The sequence below is a fragment of the Marmota monax genome, unplaced genomic scaffold (genome assembly GCF_021218885.2).
Source record: "Marmota monax isolate L192 unplaced genomic scaffold, Marmota_monax_Labrador192_F-V1.1 WCK01_AAM20220418_F8-fsc00012, whole genome shotgun sequence".
Lineage (NCBI taxonomy): Eukaryota > Metazoa > Chordata > Mammalia > Rodentia > Sciuridae > Marmota > Marmota monax.
Genome location: NW_026695227.1, coordinates 13646392 through 13672153, shown reverse-complemented (window position 1 = coordinate 13672153; position 25762 = coordinate 13646392). Strand labels below are relative to the sequence as shown.

The 25762-nt window shown below is 41.0% G+C and overlaps 1 protein-coding gene across 4 annotated transcripts in view; it reads left to right on the top strand.

The window, feature by feature from the left end:
* Positions 1–25762, top strand: part of Itpr2 (inositol 1,4,5-trisphosphate receptor type 2) — a 518501-nt gene that overhangs the window by 465728 nt on the left and 27011 nt on the right. The gene's annotated exons all lie outside the window — the stretch shown is intronic.

Here is a 25762-nt window from a genome sequence, read left to right as displayed (position 1 = left end):
AGAGAATGCATGGTCCTCCTTGCTGCTCGGTTCTCAGGATAATTAGCATCAATGCAGTGGGGTCAGAACAGGAGAACTTAGTTAACAGTGGCTCTAGGTCCTTGCCTCTGGGGACTTATCATCCATGTAGAAAAGCAGGGACCCATCAGGAGCAACGAAAGAACATTTTTAGTGAGAAAGATATTGATAAGTGCAGATTGATACAGTAATAATGTTCCTTCCTGTCAATATCAATGTGTCACAAGAGTGCTACATGTAAATGGAATTTTTATAGTTCAAGATTTTTCATATTTTTTTTATTATTGACTTTCACCTCACTGTAAGTTGTTTTCTCTGCATTCATTTGACAGCAGACAGAACCTAATTTGGTCTTTCTTTTTCCACTTTTGCCTTTCTGCCCTCTTCCCTTTTTAAGTTGCGGGGGTGGCGGGGTGGGGGGTGTTAACCATTTGAGGTTGTGCCTTCACAGTGGTCATTTGCACATTCTTGGTCTGGTATGTGAGAAACATTTCGTTTCTGCTTGCTGGGAAAAAATGGTACATCAAGCATTACATTTTAAATGTGAACTCACATTGCTGCACTATATCAAAGTTTGAATAAATCTAATCAATAGTATTTATTAGGTTCCTATGATATCTTTTAGAATAAAAGATTTCAGGGAATACAGTGAAAAGTCTGCTATATTCCCCTGTGCCAAGGAATTATTTAGAGCTTAGTCAGAGAGATGGGGGATAGCAAACCAAAAGTAGAAAAGTTCCACACGAGTTATACAAATGAAAATCTGTGAAGTGACATTTAACTGGATGGGGGAGAAGGAGAATTGTGTGTGTGTGTGTGTGTGTGTTTGTGTGTGTAAGATGGGGTAGGGGGAGAAGAGGGGGCCAGCATAACAGACAGGGCAGGATTTGTGCAGGTAGGGTTTATCTGCTAAATAAAAGTGAGTGCCTGTAGGAAGGAGCAGTCTGAACACAGGCATAAAAGTGGGACACGCAGACCCTCGAGGGATCGTTAGTTGCCCAGTTTTCCCTGGCATCCAGTCCGATTAGAATGAATCCCTGAGAGACGTGGCAAGAAAAGTAGATGGGACTTTTGAGTAACAAATACAGGCATTTGGGTGTTATTTCATCAGCAATGTGAAGCCACTGAATATTATAACTAAGAGGATAGTGTGATCCAGGACAATAATCAAGTAGTGGCACATTGGTGTGTAAGATGGCATTGAAGGGAGGGGGATATAACATCAGAGATGGTATTTAGCAAGGGATGAAATTGAGTGGTGGATGGGGGAGGAGCAGGAGGTGGAAGAGAGCAAGATGAACCTGAGACACCTGACAGTGACAGCCTGGTCATTGGGAGAAAGGTGGTGTGTCAGCTTCAGAAAGTCTCTTTGTTAGGAAGAGAAGTTGGTCAGGGGAAAAGATTTGTTGATTTTGAAGTGAGACTGAAGAGCGAGAATTGTGGATTCAAAGGAATGTCAAGGTGGCCACAGTATGAGTCTTGGAGCCAAGAAGATCAAACTTGTGCTCTACTACTTATTGGCTGGGTGGTCTTGGATGTCATAGATGAATCTTAAAACCTATCTGAGCCTCTTCTCAAGTGAAGAAACTATGGCATCTCTCATAGGAGTGCTGTGAGCTGTTAAAATGACCTGGTAGAGTGAAGAGACTTGGTAAATGAAGTTCTAATATTGACTGTCCACATGGAAGGACCATTGAAGCCGCCAATCTACAGACTGGTGGGAGAAGGGGGAGAGTGTAAAGAGTGAGGAGAGAGCCCAGAACAGAACCTGGGAGTCCCCCAGAAGAAAGATGAGTGAAATAGATAGAAAAGAAGACAGTAAAGAGGCAGAAGGAGAATCAGGAAGTAGAGCTTGTCAAAAGCCCAGAGATGAGTGTTTCAGGGCCAGAATTCAACAGCAGCAATTGCTGCAGAGAAGCCATAAAGAAGAGACAGGTCACAGCCTTTGGATTTTGTAATGCAGAAATCACCCAATGACCTTTTCCCACAAGAGAAGACTGCTGTGAAAATGTTGACCCATCTTTAGCCTTCACAGTAAAAGCAGCATTTTACCAGGCACTTGTGCTTGGATCTTTAAGTATCCAAGTCCTTATGCATGTTTCTACCCATTCCTCTTCTGTCAGAGCTCTTTCCAGAACCTTGACAGGAGGGATAAGAGCCCACAAGCTTATTCCAGCCTGAAACATCTCATTCTCATCCAAGCAATGCACATCCCAGGGAACAGGCTCCATTCCTGAATTTTAATGAACAGAGGACAGAAGAGTGAATTAGCTTAGGTCTGAATGGAAACAAAAATTTGTTCACATGGAAGATTGCTCATTTTCTGAAATGGTGTTTTTGGAAAACTAAAAATCTGTAGCTGACAAACTCAGTTCAGAAAATCTGTTACACCAAGCTCCATGGAGACTTTGGTCTCATAATCCCGAGCCTCATAGAGAGACAAGATTTTAGAACATGTATAAGTCGAAGCACGTTTACAGTTGAGTTTGAAGACTGGGAGTTTTTTTCCCCTCCCTCCAGAGATAGCTCCTCTTAACAGTTTGGTAGGAAACCTTCCAGGTGTCTTCCTGCTGCTCTTATTTTTGTTCCTTAAAACATGTTTTTTTACCAAGTTGATGTAAGTGCTTGTTTATCAATAGGCTTTGCAAGGTGCTTCATAATCAATACAGCTTTTACCCATAAGGGTTTATGCAAAAGAAAATGAATTCATCTGAATTTTGTTACACTAAGGAAATCTGATTTGTGCCTTGGGACTTTTAGAAAATGCCTCCTACCTTTTGGTGAAATGGGAAAAACAAGAATATAATATAACAAGTGTGGGGAATGTTTCTCCATCTGGATGATTTCACCTTCAGTGCTTCACCCTTATACTTTATTACCATGTCAACATGTATATGTATACCAAATATTCATTAAAACATACATTTAAAATAAATTAATATGCTACTTCTATTCTGTGGATTAGAATTTTGGGAAACATGTTTGTACATCTGTATTAATCCAATGATAACAATCAGGAGTCTGAAATATTAATTAGAACTTAAAACTGCTGTACCCTTTCATTCATACTCTCAGCCAAGATGTTTAGAAGCCCGTGTATGAATATTCAAATTAACACAAAGCATCTGCTGGGATCTTGTTAGGGAATATGCAGGTAGATCAAGGTATTGGGGAATGTATTTTCCTCTGGCAAGCAAACCCTCATTTTTGATAAAATAATTGATATTTTGAGTTGGTATTTATTGGGAAGAGAAAATAAGGGAAAAGAGGGCCCACACGGGAAAATAGAAGTAATGAAAGGAAATCCAGTAAACAAGAGGTAAATATAAAGAAATAAATCCCCAGGCCTTCCGAGAGTAATGGCCTTTGAGCATCACAGAGCCCCTTTGCTTCTTCTATCCAAAAGATGATGACTGAGGAGGAACAGACAAAATAGCAACCATTAGAAAAAAAAATGCCTCAGGCTTTTTAGCTGTTTCTCTAAATTTGGAGGATATTTTCAGGTTTTCAGTGTTGTTTGCCGAGATATGTTAGGGATCTTTGGAGATGTTTATTACTTAATGCAACAAACAGCAAGACCAAAACCAGAGTTGCATATAAGAGCTGTGTGTGTGCAGAGAACTGCTGCCTCCCCAAGCATCCTGATGGATGGCACGGGGCTGTGACTGAGACCCTGGCTGCTCCCCACCCATCATGACCATGGTTTGCGGGATCATTTCCTCCCGTTAGTGCTTCTTGACATTATGACAATATAAACCAAGACAATTTAATTCATATTTTTCTGAACATAATCATCTGTCTTCACACAGAAAATAATTGTTAGTTTCTTGAAGGCCATATCCAGGTAGATAGTAGCGGTTTGTTCTACACAATACCAGGGCAAATAATGTCTGTAATGTGTATTAAAAGCAATACAACATCCATTGCTAGTGGCTATGCTAAAAGTTTGATGTATAAGGATGAAGAAGAAATCATCTCTTCCCCCATGAAACTTAAAACATTTATTGAGTAAATCAAAAAAAGTAAGGAAATTAATAAATAAATGGTTTCTTTTTAGTCTTCTGGCACTTGAACACAATTTATAGAAAGATACAGCAAAAATAGATGGGAGAGAGAGGTACATGAATTTCTCATTAGTCAAATGCTCATTCCCTTCTTTAAAATCAGAAGATAAAGGTGTGGCAGGAAGGGGTTATATCACTTGAACCAAGTGTAGAGAATTCAACATTAAAAATCAGATGACTGATTTGAGGGCTGAGGTACTTGCATGCCTCCCTGGTCTCTCTCCTAAAGTGTCCGAAGCCCAGCCCCTTCCCTCCCACACACAGATGCTTGGGAGAGTGCCTGAGGCTGCTTCCAGAGCAGAGGGGCAGCTATCTACATGGATGTGGGGCTTTTTGTTGTTGTTGTTGTTGTTGTTGTTTGGCATCCTTCACCCTTAAGAATGAATCCTTCCTTGTAGTGATCTGTTTAGATCTTAGGAAGAGTGGGATCATCCTCTTCATGAATTAGAAATCTATTCAGTCATTCCTTCAGCCACCTAGGGAGGGGAAAAGAACTTATGATTTTCCAGATGTTGGTTTCTGAGTCTGGAACTCAAAATCAGTCTTGTTTAGTTAAACCATATTTTTGAGCAGTAACTACTGGAGCGGGGAGATGTTTGTGCTCATGGAAGACATCAAATTGTCTACAATTTATATGCACCCTGCCTGCCTCAGCACATTTGCCAACTTAATTTCCACATTATTGTTATGTGTCATAATTCTGAAATTATATGTTCTGATTCCATTATTTCTAATTTACACTAATTGTGTAATTGGATCTAATGAAGCCAATTATGTAACATCTTAATTTTTAACTAAAACCTATTTTAAAGATTTCAGAACTTATTAAGACAACGTTTTAAAAAATGTTTACATGTCACGGCAAGCCAAGGGGGTCTCCACAGCTCAAAATGCACAATTAAGAGGCCAGTGTATACATTCACAGAGCCACCACCTTCTCCCCACATTTTAAGTGCAGACATGTGTCTTTAATTTAAAAGGGATCTGTCTCAATTCCCAACTCCAGATTTCATTGTCATGGCCGGAGACCCCCTCCATATTATTCACATTTTCTATTTGGTATGCATGTGCAAGATTCATGAATTAACCACCTTTTTACACTCATGTTTACACCTTTCTAATCCTCTTTTTTGTTGTTTGTTTGTTTGTAAAACAGACAGATTTGGAAGTGTTTAACAGTGGCTGCACATGGAGCCTGAATCTAGGAGACTGTATTGCAGTGCTCAGCTTGTGAGACCTCAGTGCTAGAAATGAGGGGAAAGGGATTTGGGCCAAATAATTTTGGAATGATTTTCATGGATGGAAGTGGGCTGGGGATTAAAGACAAAGGCAGGCAGAAAGGCCCTAACTCTGAGCTGTCCTAGGTTACTTCCTTCCTGAATTAATCCCAAACTGGATCTGCTGGTGTCTGGGTGATTGTCCGTAGAGTTTGAGAAGCCGGAAGTGGCTTTTGTTGGTTGTTCTAGAAGAAACTGGGTGCCAAAGAATCAACTGGGCTCTAGAAGATGGAGTTTTATTTTTTAGGATTTCTATTTACAAGATTGATGACTTGACTTTGCTTCTCAAATTGCCCATTGATAATGTATGTGTAATGAGTCAGAACTCAGAATGGAAGCCTGCTGAACTTTGATAGGCTGTGGAGGCCTCCTCCTGTGCCAGGCATTAACCTTCCCATTGCAAGTCTTGGAGAAGGGTCAAGGCAAAAATCCTGGGGAAAAACTGGGAGGATCCTATTATTATTATCCCCATTTCACACATGAAGAAACAGAGGCTTAAAGAGGATTATAACTTGCTCCTAGTGGCATAGCTCAAGCAAAGGGATGCTGTGTCCATAACCTGTAAGTGGTCAATCAGAGTCTCCTAGTACTGGGTCCTATACAACACGTAAAGCAAGAAGCCACGGTTCCTCTGAGGGCAGGCAAGGCCAGCTGTACCCAACGCTCTCAGCTGCACACTTGGTGCTTTAAAGAAGAGGGGCTATAAAAATCCCGGCCACAGGGCAGGGAATGGACCTGGCCAGGAGGTCAGATGACAGCCCTACAATAGCAGGAAGGCCTGAGAGGGGTTCAGATAGGAAAATGAGAACCTGTTCAGAACTGGTTGGCAATTGCATGCCTCTTACAAAGATAGGAATATTGCAATTATAATGATTCCAAATGCAGGCAAGAAAGAAAGAGGCTGCCGAATATTCTGTGTTTAATTTGACAAGTACTTACTGGGGAGCAGTCTACACAAGGCACTGATAAAAACAAGAATAAAACATCTTCACCACCCTCACAAAACCACAACTTAATGGGAAGGACAGCTACATTCACCAGAAAATACAGTGTCTATCACGACTCTGGTAAGGGACAAAGTAGACAGTGAAAATAAATTACACCATTGCTCCCCTGCAAAAAGACCCTTGCATGATACTGAGGATTAAATCCCAACTCTTTCATGGACCTTTCCTCAGGGTGACTCTGGCCAACTTCACCAGCCTCTTTGATTCACACCTTCCTTCTTCACACCAATTGCACTGCAGCCACATTGGCCTTCTTGCTGGTCAGTGCCTTTGTGTATGTGTGCTTTCTGCTTGTCCTGGTTGTCCCCCGGCTCTTTGCATGCAGACCCTCCCTGACTCCCTCATTCTTGTTACTTTGTCTTATCACCCTTTATTTCTTTCAGCATTTATCTCCAACATCAGACTGTTCCATATTTATTAATATTTTTAGTGCTCACCTCACAATACACACTCCTGAAGGGTATTTGCGTGCTGTTTTGTTCTCTGCTATATTTCCAGCAACTACATCAATGCCTAGCACATAGTAGGCACTCAGCATGGATTTATTGAGCAAAATAACCGTCACTGGAGCACAGAGGACAGACAGTTATTTGTGGCTGAGGTGCTGGGTGCTGTTTCACAGAGAAGACTGTGAGGAGAGTTGGGCTTAGAAATGAGGAGTACTTTGACAGAAGGGATGGAAGGAAAGTGGTCCAGGCAGAAAGTGCATTTTAAAGTGAAAGTGTAAGATAAAGAAGGGAAATTAGTTAAATACATGATATGTACTAGCAGCTTTGCAGGTCATCTTACTTCACTATACCCAATTTTTTCATTCGAGGTTCAGAAGTGCTGTTCATCCAAGGTGCTCAGTAAAGAAGTCCAAACACAGATCTTACCTTTAGCCAATCCCTCATCTAGTGAGAAATCAGGTAAAACTTAACTAAGGTCAAATATGTGTAAATCAAGTATTGGAGAAAAGGTAGGGGAAAAAACTCAAAAGCCAAAAGACATCTTTTAGAAAGAGGAAAGCTCATTCTGCTTCTCTAGTAGTTTTATGAATTAAAATTCTTAGTGTTGAAGCTGCATTCTTGGAGCTGTGATCTCAAGTACCTTGAAAATGCAGGCTATGTGTCGTTTTCCACTTTTGTCAAAAGATATGCTCATTCAGCAAACACATGTTGAGTGCCTACTGCATTCCAGGCCCTGAGCTAGGCCTTGGGATTCAAAAAAGAGGCAGAGCTAACCCAAGGAAGCAGGAGCCCAGGTTCAGGAGCGACCACACACACAGTGGTGCAGCAGAGCAGAGGGCCTGGGAAGGCAGGCTTCCTGGAGGCCACACCTGGGAGCTCCAGGGGAGCCAGGGAATGAGGACTGAGATGGCAGACGGAGCAGATGGGTATGTCTGGAGAAAGAGTGAGGGTGGGGAGACCAGGAGACTCCAGTGGTAACCAGGAGCCAGAGCACAAAGGGCCTGTGTACTTACTTAGAAGTTTTTACTTTTGCCTGAAAGCTTAGGGAAGCCACCCAGAGAGTAAACCAAAGAGACAGGGCAGATTTAGATTTTAGAAAGCATGTTGCATGGCAACGTAAGAAACAGATTCAAGGGGTCATCCTGGGGCGGGGGGGGGGGGGGGGAAACTAGTAGAAAAATTTCATTGCCCAGAAACAAGAATAAGAACTCAGACAAAGGAAATGCCAGTAGAAATGATGGCCATGGAAAAATGAAGGCAGAGGCTTTAATGAAGGTAAAGGGAAGGCCATTACATCCCCAGGCCTTGGATAGTTTGGGGGAGGCTGTGGGAGGAGTAAGCATGCCATAGGTGTAAATTGAGGAGATGTGATCAGCTTAGTTTGGTTTATAATATTCAAGCACATAGGTTCCATAAAAAACTGGATATGTGAGTCTGGAATTCAGATGAGAAGTCTGAAGTGGATAATCTACTAGAAAAGTTAAACACCACAAAGATAAATTTTTAATCTCTTAATTTGCTAGGGTATCTGAGGAGCATAGAACAGTGCCTGGCAAGTAGTAGATGCTCAATAAATATCTGTTAGCTGATCATGAAGATTCATAAGTTGATGGAGTATAATTAATAGTTGAAGTCACAGATTTGGAAAGGGTGTCCCAAAAGGGATTATGTGGAGCCAGAGAATCAGAGGAAGCTTTGCATTGGACTTGGGCACAGAGGAAACTCTTTAACAATGATGATAATAATGTCGTCTACCACCCAGATTTTACTCATCAAAAAGTAGAACCAGAGAGGAGAAAAACAGTGTTCATAGGAAAACTGAAAGAGGATTCCAGCTTTTCGTTAGTCAGTGAACCTAAGAGTACTTTGTTCAGTGTGTGGATATCCTGTGACCCAATATTGATTAATGAGTTTTCATATGGAATTATGCTGCAACCCCAAATGTTTAGAGCAAAGTGACCTGGATTTGTTCAGTATGTGGAAGCCATACTGAAAGGGTGACCCATCCTAAGTCATTTATTTGAAACTTGTAAAGGGATGTTCACATCTCTGATTCTCATAACTTTAATAAAAAGATTTCTCCCTGCTGTGCCGAAGAAAATTCTTGTTTCCCAGTTCTAGTCATTACTGTAAGATCTTGTTGAATTCTCAGTTGGCTTTCTGGAATAATAATGTCCACATTGTTAGGACTGATACATTTTACTCAGAAACTCTGGCTTTCTTCCAGAGAGTAACAGATGCCATCAAAATGTAAGTTGTGGGAATGAGGACTATATACGGTAAAGCCACAGGACTCCTGTCTAATGGTTTTTAATAGAACGGCATAACCTGGGTCATATTATGAGTAATTAGTTAAGATACCAATTAAGCTGAAATATTGCTCTTGTGTTAAGTAAGGTTATCATGCAAGCTAATTTCCATCAGACTTCAGACCAATTTTTATCTAAAATTCCTGAAAAATAATTGCTGAATTTTTACCAAAGTGATTCAGCATTTGTATTTCAGAGATCAGTCATTTAATATCATGTTAGTGGAGTCTGCTACTTTTGTAGGATTTAGAGATCAAGGTGTTTCAAAATAACAGCATCTGAGGTACATTACCTCAGCTTTCTGTTTTCTCATCCTTTTTTTACTAGGATTCCTGTGTGAGTTCAACAGAATCACATTTATCAGTGCCTTCCATGGTGTCTGGCTCACGGTTATTGCCCAACAAATGTTGATTTCCTTTCTACTAAGACTACTTGGCCAACTAAATAACAGGGCGAAATTTAAATACTACTTTGCAGACGCAAAACATTCTTAAGCTCTTTCATGTTCAAGTGCTCTACTGATTTCTGCAATGCACCTTTTGGAGGTTAGATGGTCAGTTTTCATTTTTCAGTAAACACTCTCTCCTGTGTCCGGCACTGTGCTAGCCCCTGGACAGGGGGCAAAGAAAATCAGGAAAGGGAAGGCCCCCTCACAGAATTTTCTGAGAACAGAAGGATGATTCTCAATAAGTCGCCCAGGTTTTTTGGTAATTAAACAGTGTGCATGACCACCAGGAAAAATGTTGGGCCAAAGGAGTCCTCAAGTATGTTGTCAGACCCAAACTCAAATGCCTTTATCATTTCTTCCCTTGTTAAACCAGAAGTTGAGAGCTCGTTTAAATATTTGAATTGCTAAGACCATTGAATCTGAGTTTTACAAGTGATAAGAGGTGTGGGGGCCTGTTTTCTAGAGCGTCCCCAGCAGTGGTAGGCAGTAATGCTGCGTCAGAACCCAGATGACCTGCATGCATGTTCCGTATAGCTTCCCTCACCATCTTGGGGCAAGAGAGTAGGCACTGCCTTCTTCTAGGCTCCACATGGGATCATCAAAGAATATTTAGTTCATTTTCCAAAGAATGCACGATTTGGGCTCCTTCATAGGAAGAATTAGCCACATTTTTCCATCACGTAATCACCTTTTTCATTTTTTCCAACATTTGAAAAAGTTCTGGTGTGAAGCGCACAGTTTGTGTAGGAATCTTATTCTGGCTCTGAGTTTTCTGCACTGTTCCCTCTACCGTGGTGAACTCTGAAGAAAGTGTTCAGGGTATTTATGCTGTTCTGTGGGATACCTGATGAGCATTTCTAACACACCTGACATCCAAAAACCTGGTTCGCCAGAATCTGAAGCTCAAACATAACCAAATTTAGAGGTAGTCTAATTGAAAAGGTATCCGTAACTTTTCAAAGAGATAACTACCTTGGATGTGCCACATTGTGCAATCAAGGTCCTTGGTCCTGCTTCTACTAAGCAGAGCTATGACTGTGAGAAGAGATGAACTTCAGGACTATAGATTCCTGTTCATAACGAAAATCTAGGTAATTTCCAGAGTCTCTTCTGTCCTGCTTCTAAAATTCGGGTAACTCTAGTGTTTAAAATATTTTTTTTCTGTCTCATTTCTGGGGTGTTGATGTTTTTTTTATATGATGAACCGGAAGTAGTCGTGGCAGGGATTTGGGAGTGGTCAGAGTTTGTTCCTGTTTGTTCCCTGGGAGGTCAGGTGAGGGTTGGCTTCCCCCCAGCTGTAGTCTGGCTCTTGAATCCTGCTGGTCTGTGGTCCCGGTGATTGGGCCTGTATGCTCTGACCTTCTCACTAGGGCCACACTGACTAGGGACAGAGCAGGAATTTTCCTCTAAGACCTGGAGCCAAAACCTCCTTGAGAAACTTCCACAGTGATTCTGTTGGCTGTGGGAGGGATGGGAGATTTCACCTGTCTCCAGCTGCACCTGTGCTGGGGTGCACATTTGGAAGCACTGAGTCCAGCTTGAAAAGTGTCATTTTAGAATATAATGACACAGTACCAACAGCTATAGAAGAACTCATCGTATTGGAGGGTGATGGCATTTATTCTAACTTGGGCATATCATGATCACTTCACTTTATTTTCTAACATGGAACTCACTCGTACACAGGAATCGAGAATGAAACGAGTCCTTGAAGGGGTGCTGGGTGTGAGGGCGGGACGTGGTGTGGCGTGGTGGTGTGGTTTAGATACAACCTGAGGGACTTGGAAGCATTGGGCAGGTTATCTAACCCTCCTGTACCTTAGCTTCTGCACTTGTAAAATGGGTTAAAAACATTCCCACCTGTGGGGCTTTATGAGCATTAAGCAATTCACTATTTTTGCATTTTCTGACACCTAATAAATGTTACATTCAATTTTAAAATGTATGTGGGCATTTGACTACTGAAATAGCATGTCTGGGATCAAGAAATGATTATTCAACAATTTTTATTTAGTGGCTACCATGTCTATATTAATGGTTAGATATTGTAGAGAAGCACACACAAAAAGTTGATGAATAAATTCTCCACCTTCAGGAGCCTTGAGCCTCATGGGAAAGAATAATGTATCAAAAGGTTATTACTCAGTCTTCATGACTGCATATCAACAATGTGTGATAAGCTACAGAGAAGGCTCTGTCCTCCAGATTGGGAAGAGGACATCGTATATAAAGGAAATGAGAAGATTTGAATACAGATATCCCTTGGTGTCCTTGAGGGATTGCTTCCAGAACCTCCCCTTGGGTACCAAGATCCGCAGATGCTCAAGTGCCTTATTTAAATGGTGTTGTGTTCATGTGTAACCTAGACACATCTTCCTGTGTGCTCTCCAACATCTTAGATTACTTATAATACTTAATACAATATAAATGCTGTTGAATTAGTTATTATACTGTATTAAGGGAATAATGACCAGCAAAGAAAGGTTACATATGTTCATGACAGCAATTATTTTTCCAAATATTTTCATTCTGTGAAGACTGGATGCTAAACCTGGAGATACAGAGGACCAACTATGATTAATACTCAGAAAGGGCATAATCCACCTGGATTAGGTTGGGGCTAAATGGTAGCAGGAATTGATCATAAGGAATTTTTGCCTAATCCTACAAATAAAAGTGAGACTTTCTTTCTTCCTTCCTTGTTTCTCTCTTTCTCTTCTTTTCTTTTCCTTTCTTTTGTTCTTTTTTTTTCCTGGGGATTGAACCCAGGGCTTCATGCTTTTTAGGCAAGCACTGTACCTCTGAGCTCCATCCCCAGCCCTATTTATTTATTTATTTATTTTTAGAAAAGAGAGAGAGAGAGAGAGAATTTTTTAATATTTATTTTTTAGTTTTCAGTGGACCCAACATCTTTATTTTTATTTGTATGTAGTGCTGAGGATGGAACCCAGTGCCCTGCACATGTCAGGCGAGTGCGCTACTGCTTGAGCCCCATCCCCAGCCCAGCCTTTTTTATTTTGAGACAGGGTCTTGTTAATTTGCTCAGGCTATCCTCGAACTTACTGTACTCCTGCTCCCTATCCCAAGTATCTGCAATTATAGGTGTTGGGTTCCTTGTTTACTTTACATCTATGATTTTTAAATAGAGCAATTATATGATTTTTTTAAATGGGATCTTTTAGGAAGTGTCATAAAAGTGAAAGCAGGAAGTAGTTTATAAAGGGGTAAGAAATGGGGAGGATGGAAAACCAGCAACCATTGTACCGATAGAAAATATGATGGGAGGAACCAGGGAAAAAAATAGGTTAGGGATGGTATGATGGAAGGAAAATGAAAATTTGACCCAGAATCGGCGTGAGCTGTCCTCCTAATGCCTCCACCCATAAACCAAGAGGGCTTGGTTCTCCACCTCCATCCCATCCTTCTGTTATTCTATGCCTGGCATTCTTCTTTTTCCTTTTTTTAAAATTTGTTTTAATTAGTTACACATGACAGTACAATGACCTTGACATATCATACATTTGAATCAGATGGGATATAATTTCTCATTTTTCTAAGTGTACAGGTTGCAGAATCACATTGGTCATACAGTCATCTATATACACACAGCAATAATAATGTCTATTTTGTTCCTGGCATTCTTCTTATTGTGAGTTTCAGTTCAGCCAATTTTGGCTCCTTCTGTTCCCTCCACCTGTGTATCACTTAGTTTTCCATCACTGTGACAAACTACGTGAGGAAAACAACTTGAAGGAAGAAAGGTCTATTTAGGTTCAGAGTTCCAGAGGCTTCAGTCTATGGTCTGTTGACTCTCTGGCTTTTGAGCCTGTGGAGAAGCGGCGCACCATGACAAGGAATGTGTGATGGAGGGAGACTTCCCATCTCACGGGAGCCAGGAAGTGAAGAGAGAGAGAAGGGGTAGGGTCCCAATGTGCCCTTAAAGGACACACCCACAGTGCTTCTATCATCCTCCAACAGTGCCATCCGCTGGTGACCAGGCCTCTATACACAAGCCTTTCGGGGGATACTCCAGGTGCAAACTATGACCACCTGGAGCACAGGTCTTCAGAAATTAGAGTCCTCCTCCCCTCCTCCCCGGCCAGCACATCGAAGGAAGAAACTGGGAAAACAGTGGTTTTTGTCACCAGCTCATCCTACATGGGGTGAGAATGGACCTCCACAGGCTGATGATACCAGGGCTCTGCAGAGCACAAAACCAGGGTCAGGAGAGAAGACTGAAGGATGTTGAAGATGGGCGTGAGGGGAACATGCCCAAAGCTCATGTTTGTAGTTGATAATGACAAATATTGATTTATTTTAAACTGTTGGTGGAGTGATTTGTATTTGAATAGAAATTCCACAGGTGGGGAGATTAAGAAAGTGCCAAGAGATCTTAGCATGTTGAATCCCCATTGGAACATGTGCTATTTACAGTCCTTGGCTTCCTGTTAGAACAGAGTGGTGATGGGACCAAACGCACCCTTCCCATCCTAATGGGAAGATTAGATCTTCTGAAGATTTAGATCTTCAGCCATTAGATCCTGGCTGTGGACAGATTTCTCTCCAGGTCCCTTCTGTTGGGGGCAGTGACAGTGACCTGGGATGTGTACTGACATCAGCTGGCACACCACAATACAACTTCGATACTAACTGCCCAGAGTCAGCGCCCACAGTCCCCAGTGAGAAGCATTACAATTCTTATGCCAGCGGTTCTTGAGGTATCCCCAGGTCACTCATAGTTCAGACCAACTGGCTGCAAGTTCAGTGGTTCCCATGATCCCTTCAGGTTTGATGACCCACCAGGGTGACATAGAAACCCTAAGAATCACTGTGCTCACAGTTGCAGCTTTATTTTATAGGGTAAAGATCGGGAACAGCCACACCAAGAGATGTGTGGACAGGGCCTGGTAGGATCTGAACCTGGGGCCTCTGTGTCGTCTCCTGGGGAATCAGGCACATCACCTTCCTGGGTCACCAGTGTTTGCCAATCAGGAAGCTCCAGTGAGCTTGAATGCCTGGAGTTTTTATTGGGGTTTCATTACAAAGCATGGTTGACCTAATCATTTGCCACATAATTGACCTCCATCGCCAGCCCCCGCCCTCCCCAGAGCTCAGCTGACGCCTGCGCACACCCTCTGATCATGCATCGAGGTCTTCCTGGTGCTCAGCCTCACCCTGAGTCATGCTATCTCTTAGCCTAGACACAGAGATGATCCCAATGGCCCATGACCAATAAGGACACTCCAATCACTGGGAAATTCCAAGGGTTTTAGAATCTTCAAGAATCAGGGACAGGAGCTGGGGATATAGCTCAGCAGTAGATCACTTGCCTAGCATGTGTGAGGCCCTAGGTTCTATTGCCTATACCAAGAAAAATAAATAAAAATCTCTTAAGAATCAGGGACAAAGACCAGATTCTTTATGTCAAATTCTTTGCCCCCCCCCACCTTTTTTTTTTCTGTTCAAGCACTTACTGCCTTTTTTAAAAAGTACTTAATTGGAAAGAGGTTTTAAACCTTAATTGAAAATTAACATTCCTCATTCCTCTAACACAACATATACTCCATCAAAATATCTCATTTTACCATTCAATAAAATACGTGCCAAGTCATGTGCAGTGGTGCCCATCTATAATCCCAGTGGCTCAGGAGGCTGAGACAGGAGGACCACAGTTCAAAGCCAGCCTCAGCAAAAGCGAGGCCCTAAGCAACTCAGTGAGACCCTGTCTCTCAATCAAATACAAAATAGGGCTGAGGATGTGGCTCAGTGGTTGAGTGCCCCTGAGTTCAATACCCAGTGCCCACCTAAAAAATAGATGCCAATCCACTGTTCTAAAACTTCTACCCCTCTAGTCCCCATAACTGTCACCTCTCACCTAGACTTCTGCTGGCCACCATGCTGGCCCCTGAGCTCCCGGGCTTGCCCCTCCACTGGTCACTCCTCAGAGAGAAAAGTGCTGTTTTTTAACACATAAATTAAAATGCTCACTCTTTGGCTCCAAACCCTCTGCTGGCTTCCTACTGTACATTGAACAAAATCCAGGCTTCTTGTCCAGGCCTCCAGGCTCTGCCACCTGCTGTCCTGCCCCTCTCCCCACTCGGAGGCTGCAGCCAGCCTGCTGAACGTGCTGTCCCCGCACGGCACCAAGCTCTCCTCCACCTGAGGCATCTGCTCTTCTCACAGTGCACAGCATCCAGATTGTCCTCTCACATCCTGTACGGCTCCGCCTAAGTGTCACCAGCTCAGAAAGGCTTTCCCCATTAGTATTTCAAAAGACGTCCCTCCAGATATCCCTCCTTCCTCTCTATCATTCTTTATCCTCTTACCCTGGGTTTTTACCTTCCAAAACACTGTGACAATCTGACATTATATTGTCTTTATTTAATTATTTACTTATTTTTGTTATGGGGGATTGAACTCCAGGGCACTTGACCCCTGAGCTACATTCTCAGCCCTTTATTATTATTATTATTATTTTTTTGAGATAGGTTCTCACTAAGTTGCTTAGAGCCTCACTAAGTTGCCGAGGCTGGCTTCGAACTTGTGATCCTCCTGCCTCAGCCTTCTGAGCTGCTGGGATTACAGGCATGCACCACTGTGCCCAGCTGTCTTTATTTTTGATATTATGTCTCCTATGTTTAAATGTAATTTAAATGAGGACAACAACTTTGCTTTGCTCATTTTTACATTACCAGGAATTAGAGCAGTTGCTGGCACATAATAAGTGCTTAGTAAATAGTTGCTGAAGTGATAAATGAACAAATGAATGAGCAAGAAATATGTAATGAAATACCTTTAGTGACTCAACTTCCTAATAATGCAGATGATGGAGCAAAATTATGCAGTAGTCCAAAGCACAGGTGTTAAGATTGAGTTTATATGGCAACTTGCCTATCTGGCTGTGTAACCCTGGGGAATTTGCATACCTACTCTGTGCTTCATTGTTCTTGTCTGTTAAAATTGGGGGGAAAAATGATACTACCTACCGTGACACTTAAAACTGTGTTTAAAAATCCCTGCTAATGAGGAATTTTCTCTAATACCTGTATTCTTGGTAGCCTACACATATTCAACTGGAGCCTCTGAGCAGATCCAAAGTATTCCAGATTGACCTGGACATATAAGACTAGATTAGGAATTAAGAGACATAGACCTTAGGCAATCTCCTTTAGCTTCCTTTTATGAACTTCAAGGCGTTGAATTAAATTCATAAAAATACCCTTTGAACTCTGATATTCTGTGGTTTTTATAATCAAAACTACAAGTCTGGCCAACTTGGAAGCCAGAGGTGGATAAGAGAATCATACTAATCTTTAAGAAAAGCATCAGGGCTCTCTTCCTTATTATAAGGTCACCAAGCAGTCCTGCAGTGTCCACTAAACTTACTTTACAGGACATGACCAGTTAGGTTGTGATTGGGTGGCCTCCCTGGGCTCCATCAGGATAAGGCCAAGAAGGGGAATTGAAGCTGGAGCCCAGGGTAGCCGCACCAGCCTGCTCTTTCTTCTTGGTCTTTGTTTAATAAAGTGCTGCATGAGAAGGAGGGGGAATTGGCTTCCATCATCAGAGAGGGTGGGGCGTTGTCTAAGGAGAACCAGACACAGTGACAGAAACATGGGTGGACACCGTTGAAGCCACCTCTCCACCCGGCACACGAGAATCTTCCTAGAATAAATAATCTGTCTCACTGCTCATTCTGATTTTCCCCAAGGTTGTGTGTCAGTTGGCCTTTGACTACCAGGTTTCTTCTCTTCATATAACTTCATTGTTCCATTCATTTCTCCCCTATCTACATTATGAGTTTGTGTCAGATTTTTACACTGATTACAAACCTGTTCCATGAAATCCTATCCTTTGCTGTCTTCATCTGTGCCGCTCTCTCTGGCTCTTAGTGGCTTCGTGAATGTGACTGTGATAGAAACTGAGATTATATCGTCTTTAATAAAGGAGAAAGTGCAGGTGAGCTGTGGAGAAAGAAGCCAGTCAGGCTGGCAAATTGCATCCCTGGGACAAAGCACAAAATGCCAGTTTCGTGCAGTATTCATTGGACTAGTTCCTCGAGAAGATGGTTAAAATGTATACGAAGAAAGTAAGGAACCATTTCATTTTATCTAAATGACACTGATGTGTTTTTTAAATCATGAAATCTTGCACTATTTCCAGCAACAATCTTTCACACATTATTTTACGCAATTGCCTTAAGGGCCTTCAGAGATACACACACACACACACACACACACGTAAGGTTCTCAATTGGTCTTCTCCAATTTCTACATAACAGAAGCCAGTAAAGCCACCCTACAGAATTCTGCAGATAAGAATTGCCTTGTAGCTGAGAATTCGGGATTCAAGGTGTTGAAAAAACTGAGGTTTTTCATAATCCTCAGAGGCCACCGTGAACTGTCATAGTTTTTAATCAATACCAGTTGAAGTGGCGACTGGGTGATTTTCTGCAGGATGGAGGAATCGTTGGATGTTTGCTTCTGTTTACTGTGCAGGTATCCTGGAGGCTGGCTTTATAGACCCAGAATATTTATTCTTCAAAATTAGCAGAAAGTGGGGGGCTGGGTTTGTGGCTCAGTAGTAGAGCACACGCCTAGCAAGTGCAAGGCCCTGGGTTCAATCCTCAGCACCACATAAAAATAAATAAAATAAAGGTATTGTGTCCAACTACAACTAAAAATAAATAAATAAATAAATATTTTTTTTTAAAAATGAGGAGAAAGTGCCAGAGGACCTTTCTTTCCTTGTGGCCATTGGAACTATTAATAAATGCATTCTTTCTAGAATGGACCCTCAACAGGTTGTTTTTGTTGTTGGTTCTCAAAAAGAAACATTCAGTGAAATTATGGCATTTTCCAGTAAATGGGTGAAATGGAGACTATCACGCTAAATGAAATAAGCCAATTCCAAAAAACCAAAGGCCAAATGTTCTCTCTGATATGTGGATGCTAACACACTGAGGGGGTAGGCAGGGTGAGAGGAAGAATAGAAGTTCATTGGATTGGACAAAGGGGAATGAAGGGAAGGGAGAGGGGATGGAATTAGAAAAGACAGTAGAATGAATTGGACATAACTTTCCTTTGTTCACATGAATACATGACCAGTGAAACTCCACATAGTGTACAACCACAAGAATGGGATCCTAATTAGAAGATGTTGTACTCCATGTGCATACAATGTGTCAAAATATACTCCATTGTCATGTATACCTTAAAGAAAGAAAGAGAGAGAGAGAGAGAGATTGATTCAAACCAAGTACACTGTCCCTCCTGTGATGGATATATGTAGGGGTTTACACAGCAGGAAGAGGGAAGAATATTCTCTAAAAAATATGTATTCCTTTTAGTCTGCCTATCCTAAAAGAAATCATAAAACAACAGTGAAGAAGAATGTAGTGGATTATATTCAAATTATTCCAACAACAGCAACCAGAGAATATATCTTCTCTTAAAAATGGAGCAAAAACAAGAGTGACTGTGGGTGGTTCTATTAGGAACATCCCTGCTAATGAAAAAGATAAACATAATCTGAACCCGCTTTTTGTAAAATAGATAACTGTAAGCATCAAAATATCACACTGGAATTAACGAAGGGAATCGGCAACAAGAGCTTTGTTAAAGAGCCGTTGCACAAGGTGTGAAATTGTAGTTAAAGCTCACAAAGCCCTTCATTACTTATTGCAATTTAGCTGTATTTTCTTATTTCTCCCTCCTGTTGCTGTAATTAGCCATTAAGCTAGCAGAAACGACATTTTCTACCTCATACAGGCGATGTCTTTCAAGTTTTCCAAGAGAACAAGAGGAAGCAGGCTACACTGCTTCATGAGGAGGCCAAGTGATGTAGGAAAATAAGAATATTTGTTGCATAATCACTGAAAACCTGTCAGCAGCCAGACAAGGATGTTTAACTGGTAATTACTTTAAAATAGGTTTCACTTCTGGTGACTTTTTAAAGAAATCCTATGTATTATTTTAATTTCCTATTTAAAATAATTTATAGTTTTCATGGTGAATCTGACAATACGCAAAAAGTACTACAATACTTTTAAAATATTCAGATCAAAAATGGTTTCTATGCAGGCACCAGCTGTGGGGCCAGTGTTTGCATGAAGTTCTATTCAGCACGCCCACTAGCATTTATGCTTGATCACCTTAGCTGCCCCCATCATTTGACATTGTCTCGATGAGTAAAATGTTAACAAGCATTCTATTTAAGCCCTGTGAAGGATAAATCTGCCCTTTAATTAAAGTACTTATTCCTTTGAATAGTTTGTAAATATTATCCACAGTTTATTTCCTATAGGAAATGTCTTTTTTTCATACCTCTTAGCTTCTAGAATTAATGCACAGATGAGAAAACTTATTTTAGCATTTAAAACTCTGAGCTCACGTATATAATGACAAACAAGCATGAACAATTGAACATTTCTAGGCGACTACATGAGCTTAATGAAAATTCTGGTCTACTACTTCTAAACTTCTGTATCATAAGTCTGAGGATACAATGCCAAGGGAAAAAAATTACAGAAAAAAAAAGATTCTATAATTAAAGTTGCCAGAGCCATTTCTGGAATCCTTGCATGTTTGGGGATATACAATGTTCTCTTCTTATATTAAAATGGATAATATTATATTGTTACTCTAATATTACATTATAGTGGATCGTTGTAGGTTCTCAGGCTTCAGGAATTACTAAGCTTCAAATTAAATTTTCATTCTTTCTAGTGACATTGTACATTTTTCCTTCCTTTACCCCTCCATGTGGAGGCATGAGAATGGTTAGACTTGCTTAGAGAAACTAGTTTAACCTTGCTAGTAAACCCTGAAATAAAATGGTAGCAAAGTCAGTATGATACCAATGAACTTCCTTTCGCAATTCATGTTCATCATTGTCATTCCCAAATTATATCAAACTATAGTCAGAATTCTGCCTTGCTAAAAATAGAATGCAGTGATATCAGGTTGCCACCTGGGGAGGTTGACATGCAGGTGACCAGATGGTCTCTCTGGTGCAGCACTTCATTACAGACCGCCTTTTAGGTGAAAGAAGTTCATATCTGACTTTTGCAGGCCCAGATAGATCCTAGATGCCACCAGAGTACTTATTGCTACACCAATGAATGAAAGTCAAAAGGCAGAGATGTGGATGTGTCAGAACACTTATGCATTGATTGCCTATCCTTGATTTAGCCAGATAAATTATAATTTCCAAGCAGAACAGACATGTATGATGGCCAGTCAGTGTATTTTTTTTTTCCCTGAGAAGCCAGATTAGAATCAGAAGTTGCTTAATGAACAGAGGTTGGGAGCAACGGGAGTTAGTTGGTTGTGTGACTTGAACGTTTAGTAGACCAGACCAAGATAAACTGATGTGACCTCATCGCCATGCACAACTGTAGACTCCAGTTTAGACGTAGGCTTGAATCTTGAGGCAGTTTCCTGCTTTACCACTTACTAGCTCTGTAATCTTGGGAGACAACAGTACCTACCTCAGGGCTGTTGTGAAAGCTGGTTCGTTTATTCTCTCATCACCAGCTGTGTGCCAGGCATTGTTTTAGGCACATGATCCAAGACAACAGTAAACAAAACAGAAATCCCCACCCTCATGATGTTTGCATTCTGATATTCAGGCAATCAATACAATTGATAGATTATATATATACTATGCCAGATGATGATGAGGGCTACAGAGGAAAAACAGCAGGGAAGGGAAAAATAATCAGGGCAATGGAGTCATTTTAATTATGTGAAATAATAGATGCAAATACGACAGTGCTCACCTGTCATATTTTTATTCTAACATATTATTCCTCCTCTCATTCTGTCTTTCTTGAGGAACATACAGAAATTAACCAAACCTCCCCAGAAGAGCACAGGACACAAGCCACAGGACAAAAGCCAGTTCCACCTCCTTCCACCTCATTCGGTTCAAGCTCAGGCCTTCCTCCCGATGGACAGAGTTCCTTTAAATGTTTTGATCCCGTTTGTTAATTAACTCTGTCTTGCTTTATTCTGAAAGACAGCTTATCCTGAAGGTGTCATTATATACCTTTCATTTCCTTTCTCATGAGTTGAGTGTTAAGTCTAACTTCAAATATATGAGAGGCATCTACATACTTAGATCCTTTTCTAAGATCAGATCACGAAAATCATGTAAATAGATCTTTCTCTAGAGAAAGAGTCTTGGGACCTAGAAATCAAAAGCATGCATTCTAGTAATGACTTGTTCACTGTATGGGTGACATGGTTAAGGGGTGACAGCCATGTACCTTAGTTTTCCTTTCTGTGTCTTGGGAACAATTGGAATTGCCCTTCAAAGAGTTAATGAGAAAAATAAACTAAGATAATAAATGTGAAAGAGTAATTAAGCTTTTAAAATATTATGTGAATTAAAAAGGTGCTGATTTTAATAATATGAATTATTTCTCCTTCAAAAAGCTCAAATCGTTTTTCCTTTTAAATCTATCCCAATCTTATGCCCACAAGCACAGGTAGGAGTTGAAATGATAGAGCATGAGCTTAGAGAACCTCAGAGCTGCAAAGGCCTCTCCAACTTTCCAGCCCAGCCCAGGAAGCCCTCCCCAGGGAGGATGAGAGAATGAAAGTAACCCACCCAAATGACCATCATAAGTTTCCCTGTCTTTTGTGCCTGGGGTATGCACTCTTTCATCTAGGGTACAGAGAGGTGCTGAGGGGAACTGAGAGTACCCATCAAGAGAGAAGAACAGACACCTGTAAATAGGTTGGTAGCTAGATAATGGTTGGGCTGATATTATTGCAGGGAACTAAATTCAGATTTTTATAGATCAGAAAGTAGTGGTGTTAGAGCAGAAGAACAGTTGATATTTAGAGTCCTGGTTTCTCTGGATTAGAGAAAAAGGATCTGGTATGAGAGATATAAGAAGCATATGATTGTAAATAATTGGTGATTGACAAGAAATAGTAGAGAAGAGATAATAGTAAAAAAAAAAAATCTGTCAATATTCTTGCACTATGCATCCACCCCACGTATTTAAGAGTGTGCTAGGCTTGTGTGTTAGGCAATAAGAGAAAAAACAGAGTGGTCCTTAGATGTGTGTGACACCAGCAAGAGATGCAAAACATGTTTTCTAAAATGTCCTTTTGGTGATAAGGCCTCAGAGAGCTATGTAAATTGTTTTATTTTTGGTAAAGAACATAGGTCTTTGTAAGTTCTGAGTGTGATCTGAGTCTCCAGGTGAAGATAAATTGCCAGAGGTCAGCTCTGAGGGAACCTGTCCAGTGAGATAGACAAAGAGGAGCACATTGCTTTGTGGATCATCCAGGGATGTGAGGCTACATGTGATTCAGTCCTGCTCAATGGAGCTTTAGCACTGCAACCCCAGCTCAAGGCCCAGGAACACTCTTCTACAGCTCCAGGGCCTCAAGCCACTTGGAAACTGGACACATCACCTTGATCCGACCATCGTAGCACAATGGCATTCCATACAATAAGTTGCTGTTAATTGTGAATAAGAGAACAGGAGATTTCTATATTAAAAGTGGATCTTCGTGGGTGAAATTTACATTACACCTTGTGTCAGCTATGCTCATCCTATAATATTGAAAAGTAAAATGGTAGTTCGTAAGTAAGATTTTTCTTAAATTTCTGTTTAACCTGATAGAGTACATCAAAATTATTTCGGCTTCACTTTGTATACCTGTTATTGACATGTTGCATGTAACTGTGTTTTGTGTTGAAAGCTTGAGTCTTACTTTCAATGTGCTTGGTAAAATTGTTACTTTAAAAAAAAACAACCCTGATGAGCAGGGGTGAAGCTCAGTGGTTGAGTTTTGCCTTGTGCACATAAGGCTGAGGCTCTGGGTTCAATCCTTAGCAATCCTCAGCACTGAAAAAAGAAAGAAAAACTTTTTGAAATAAATAGTAAGTATTCTATTTTTTAAACTCACTTTTATAATTTCCACCAACCTAAAGGTATTTTAAGTTAAAATAATTTGGTTACCTTTATTCCCGAACAGTGCACAATCTCAATTAATACAATGTACATTATGTATTTTTATCTCCAAGTCTTCCCTGAATATTTTAGCAAATTAAAAATGAGTTGTGAGTTGTTGGGGTAGGTGGGAGTGAGCAAGAGTATTCTGGGGGAATAAAATGAGGAGAAATTTACTATGTTATGATACCTAAACCATCACCAGGGATTAAATCATAACCAGATCCTTTAAATAATGCTGAATAGATGTTGCTATGATTCCAATATAACATAATTTCCAACTCAGCTTCCAGCAACCAAATCTGAGGCTGTTGGTAACATTGTTTTAAATTCTGTAATAAGGGCCCCAATGACAAGAAATATTAAATTCGGGATGATAATAACAAAGTCTTTTTAAAATATTTAAAATGGTTACACAAAGATATGGTCAAATTACCTTAAAATCTCAGTCATAAAATGAAAATAAAAAGAATATATTTATATCTGCCTGGTGGGATTTACGGGATATAAGAGAATGTCCACTGAAGTGCTGAGGATAAATTCAAGTTCAACAGGACCTTGGAAGTCTTGGCTACTAACACTGGTGAGACCATCAATTTTCCATTCTTGGTGATAAATTTTAAATCCAAATAAATCTTGTTTGTTAGGCCACTAAAAAGCCTTGTCATGTCTGAAGTTAAGTAGGTATGCATCCGCCAGCTGCATATTGAAGCCGTGGTGTGAAAGTACAGGCGTCTCCCATAATCTCATTTCCAAGTGCAAAGTTATGGCATAGCCAAAAATGGCTCTAAGGGCAAGGCTTCCTTCACAGGATTCATAGCATGACCACAGGCCTCAGGACCAGGCAGAGCTAAAGGTCATTACCACGCCTCCAAATTCAGTAGCCTTGGAGAGAGGAGGCAGCAATGAACCCAATGTGTAGAAGTGGTTCTGGGAGCCCCTTCAGGTAACATAAATAATGAAGGAGGAAGTAAAAGCGGATTCATCATGTGTTCAGTAAATATGAAGGGCTGCAAAGCCTCTGGAACAAAGCCTCGAAGCTTCCTTTCAAAGTAATAGTCCCCATATACAGATAGGTCAGCTCTGACTACTTGGGCACCACTGGTTAGGAAGTCTAACCACAGACAGTCCTTGCAGAGAAAACAGACAAAAATAGAATCCTTCCATCCTTCTTCTCTTTGTGTGTCAGTGGTTTTCAAACAGTAGATTTCAGAAGCATGACAACTTAAGTAATTTACATTTTTCAAAGTGGCACATAAAGGTTAAAGTTGTATTTGGGGATATGGACGAAATGAGTAGGCTCCTCATTGCTTCAGAGTTAGCAAGTAGTGGGGTGGGCAGAGTGGAAGGAAAACCCTTAGAAACTCCCAAATTGCAGCTGACCTGGGGAAATGTCTACACTCACATCAGGGTGACTTCTTTTTTCTTGTCCCTGGAAAGTATGCTAACGTCATATCCCATGGGGCCAGCTGCAGATCACTCTCCTTGTGCTTGGCCCTAACCATATTTCCCCCTGTGGCACGCCTGCACCCTAACCCCTCTCAAGTTTGCCTCCCACCAAATGTGTGTTATGAGTATCAGTTTTCATCCCCCAGCGGGGGAACACTTTGCACTTGATCCTCTATAGCATTATATTAAACCCTGACAGAAATCATATCAGAAAGGGATCATCATCACCGGTTTCAGAGGAAGAAACTTAAATAATAACCTTCTCTGATTGCAAGTTTAATGAGAGATCAGGCTGGGCTTCACATAGGGATGGCTCCCTCCAACCCCTGCCTGGTAAGTTATAGCCTCTTTTCTTGGTTCCATGCACATCTGTGTCCTCTCATCTGGAGATGTGGGTGAGTGGGCGTTCACCTCAGTTAGTGTTAACATGGGCACACATCTTCTCAAAACCTCATAGTTGCTTCATCTGTCACCTGGATATTCTTCATCTCTGGACCCGTGGGGAAAACATAGCAGTCCTGGAGCACTTTGCTCCATGTTGACCTCTGCATTTATGTAGCTAGCATTTATTAAAAACCTACTACAAGTCAAATTGTTCTAGGCTCTGGGAACAAGCCAAAAAGCCCTGTTCTCCTAGAACTTGCATTCTTTTATCAGAGACAGGTAACTGTATAATATAGGTGTAATGCCAGGTAACATAGAGGAAAACAAAGCAAGTTAAAGGAGTAGAGAACAGCAAAAGGTGTTTTAGCAGGGACGCCCTCTA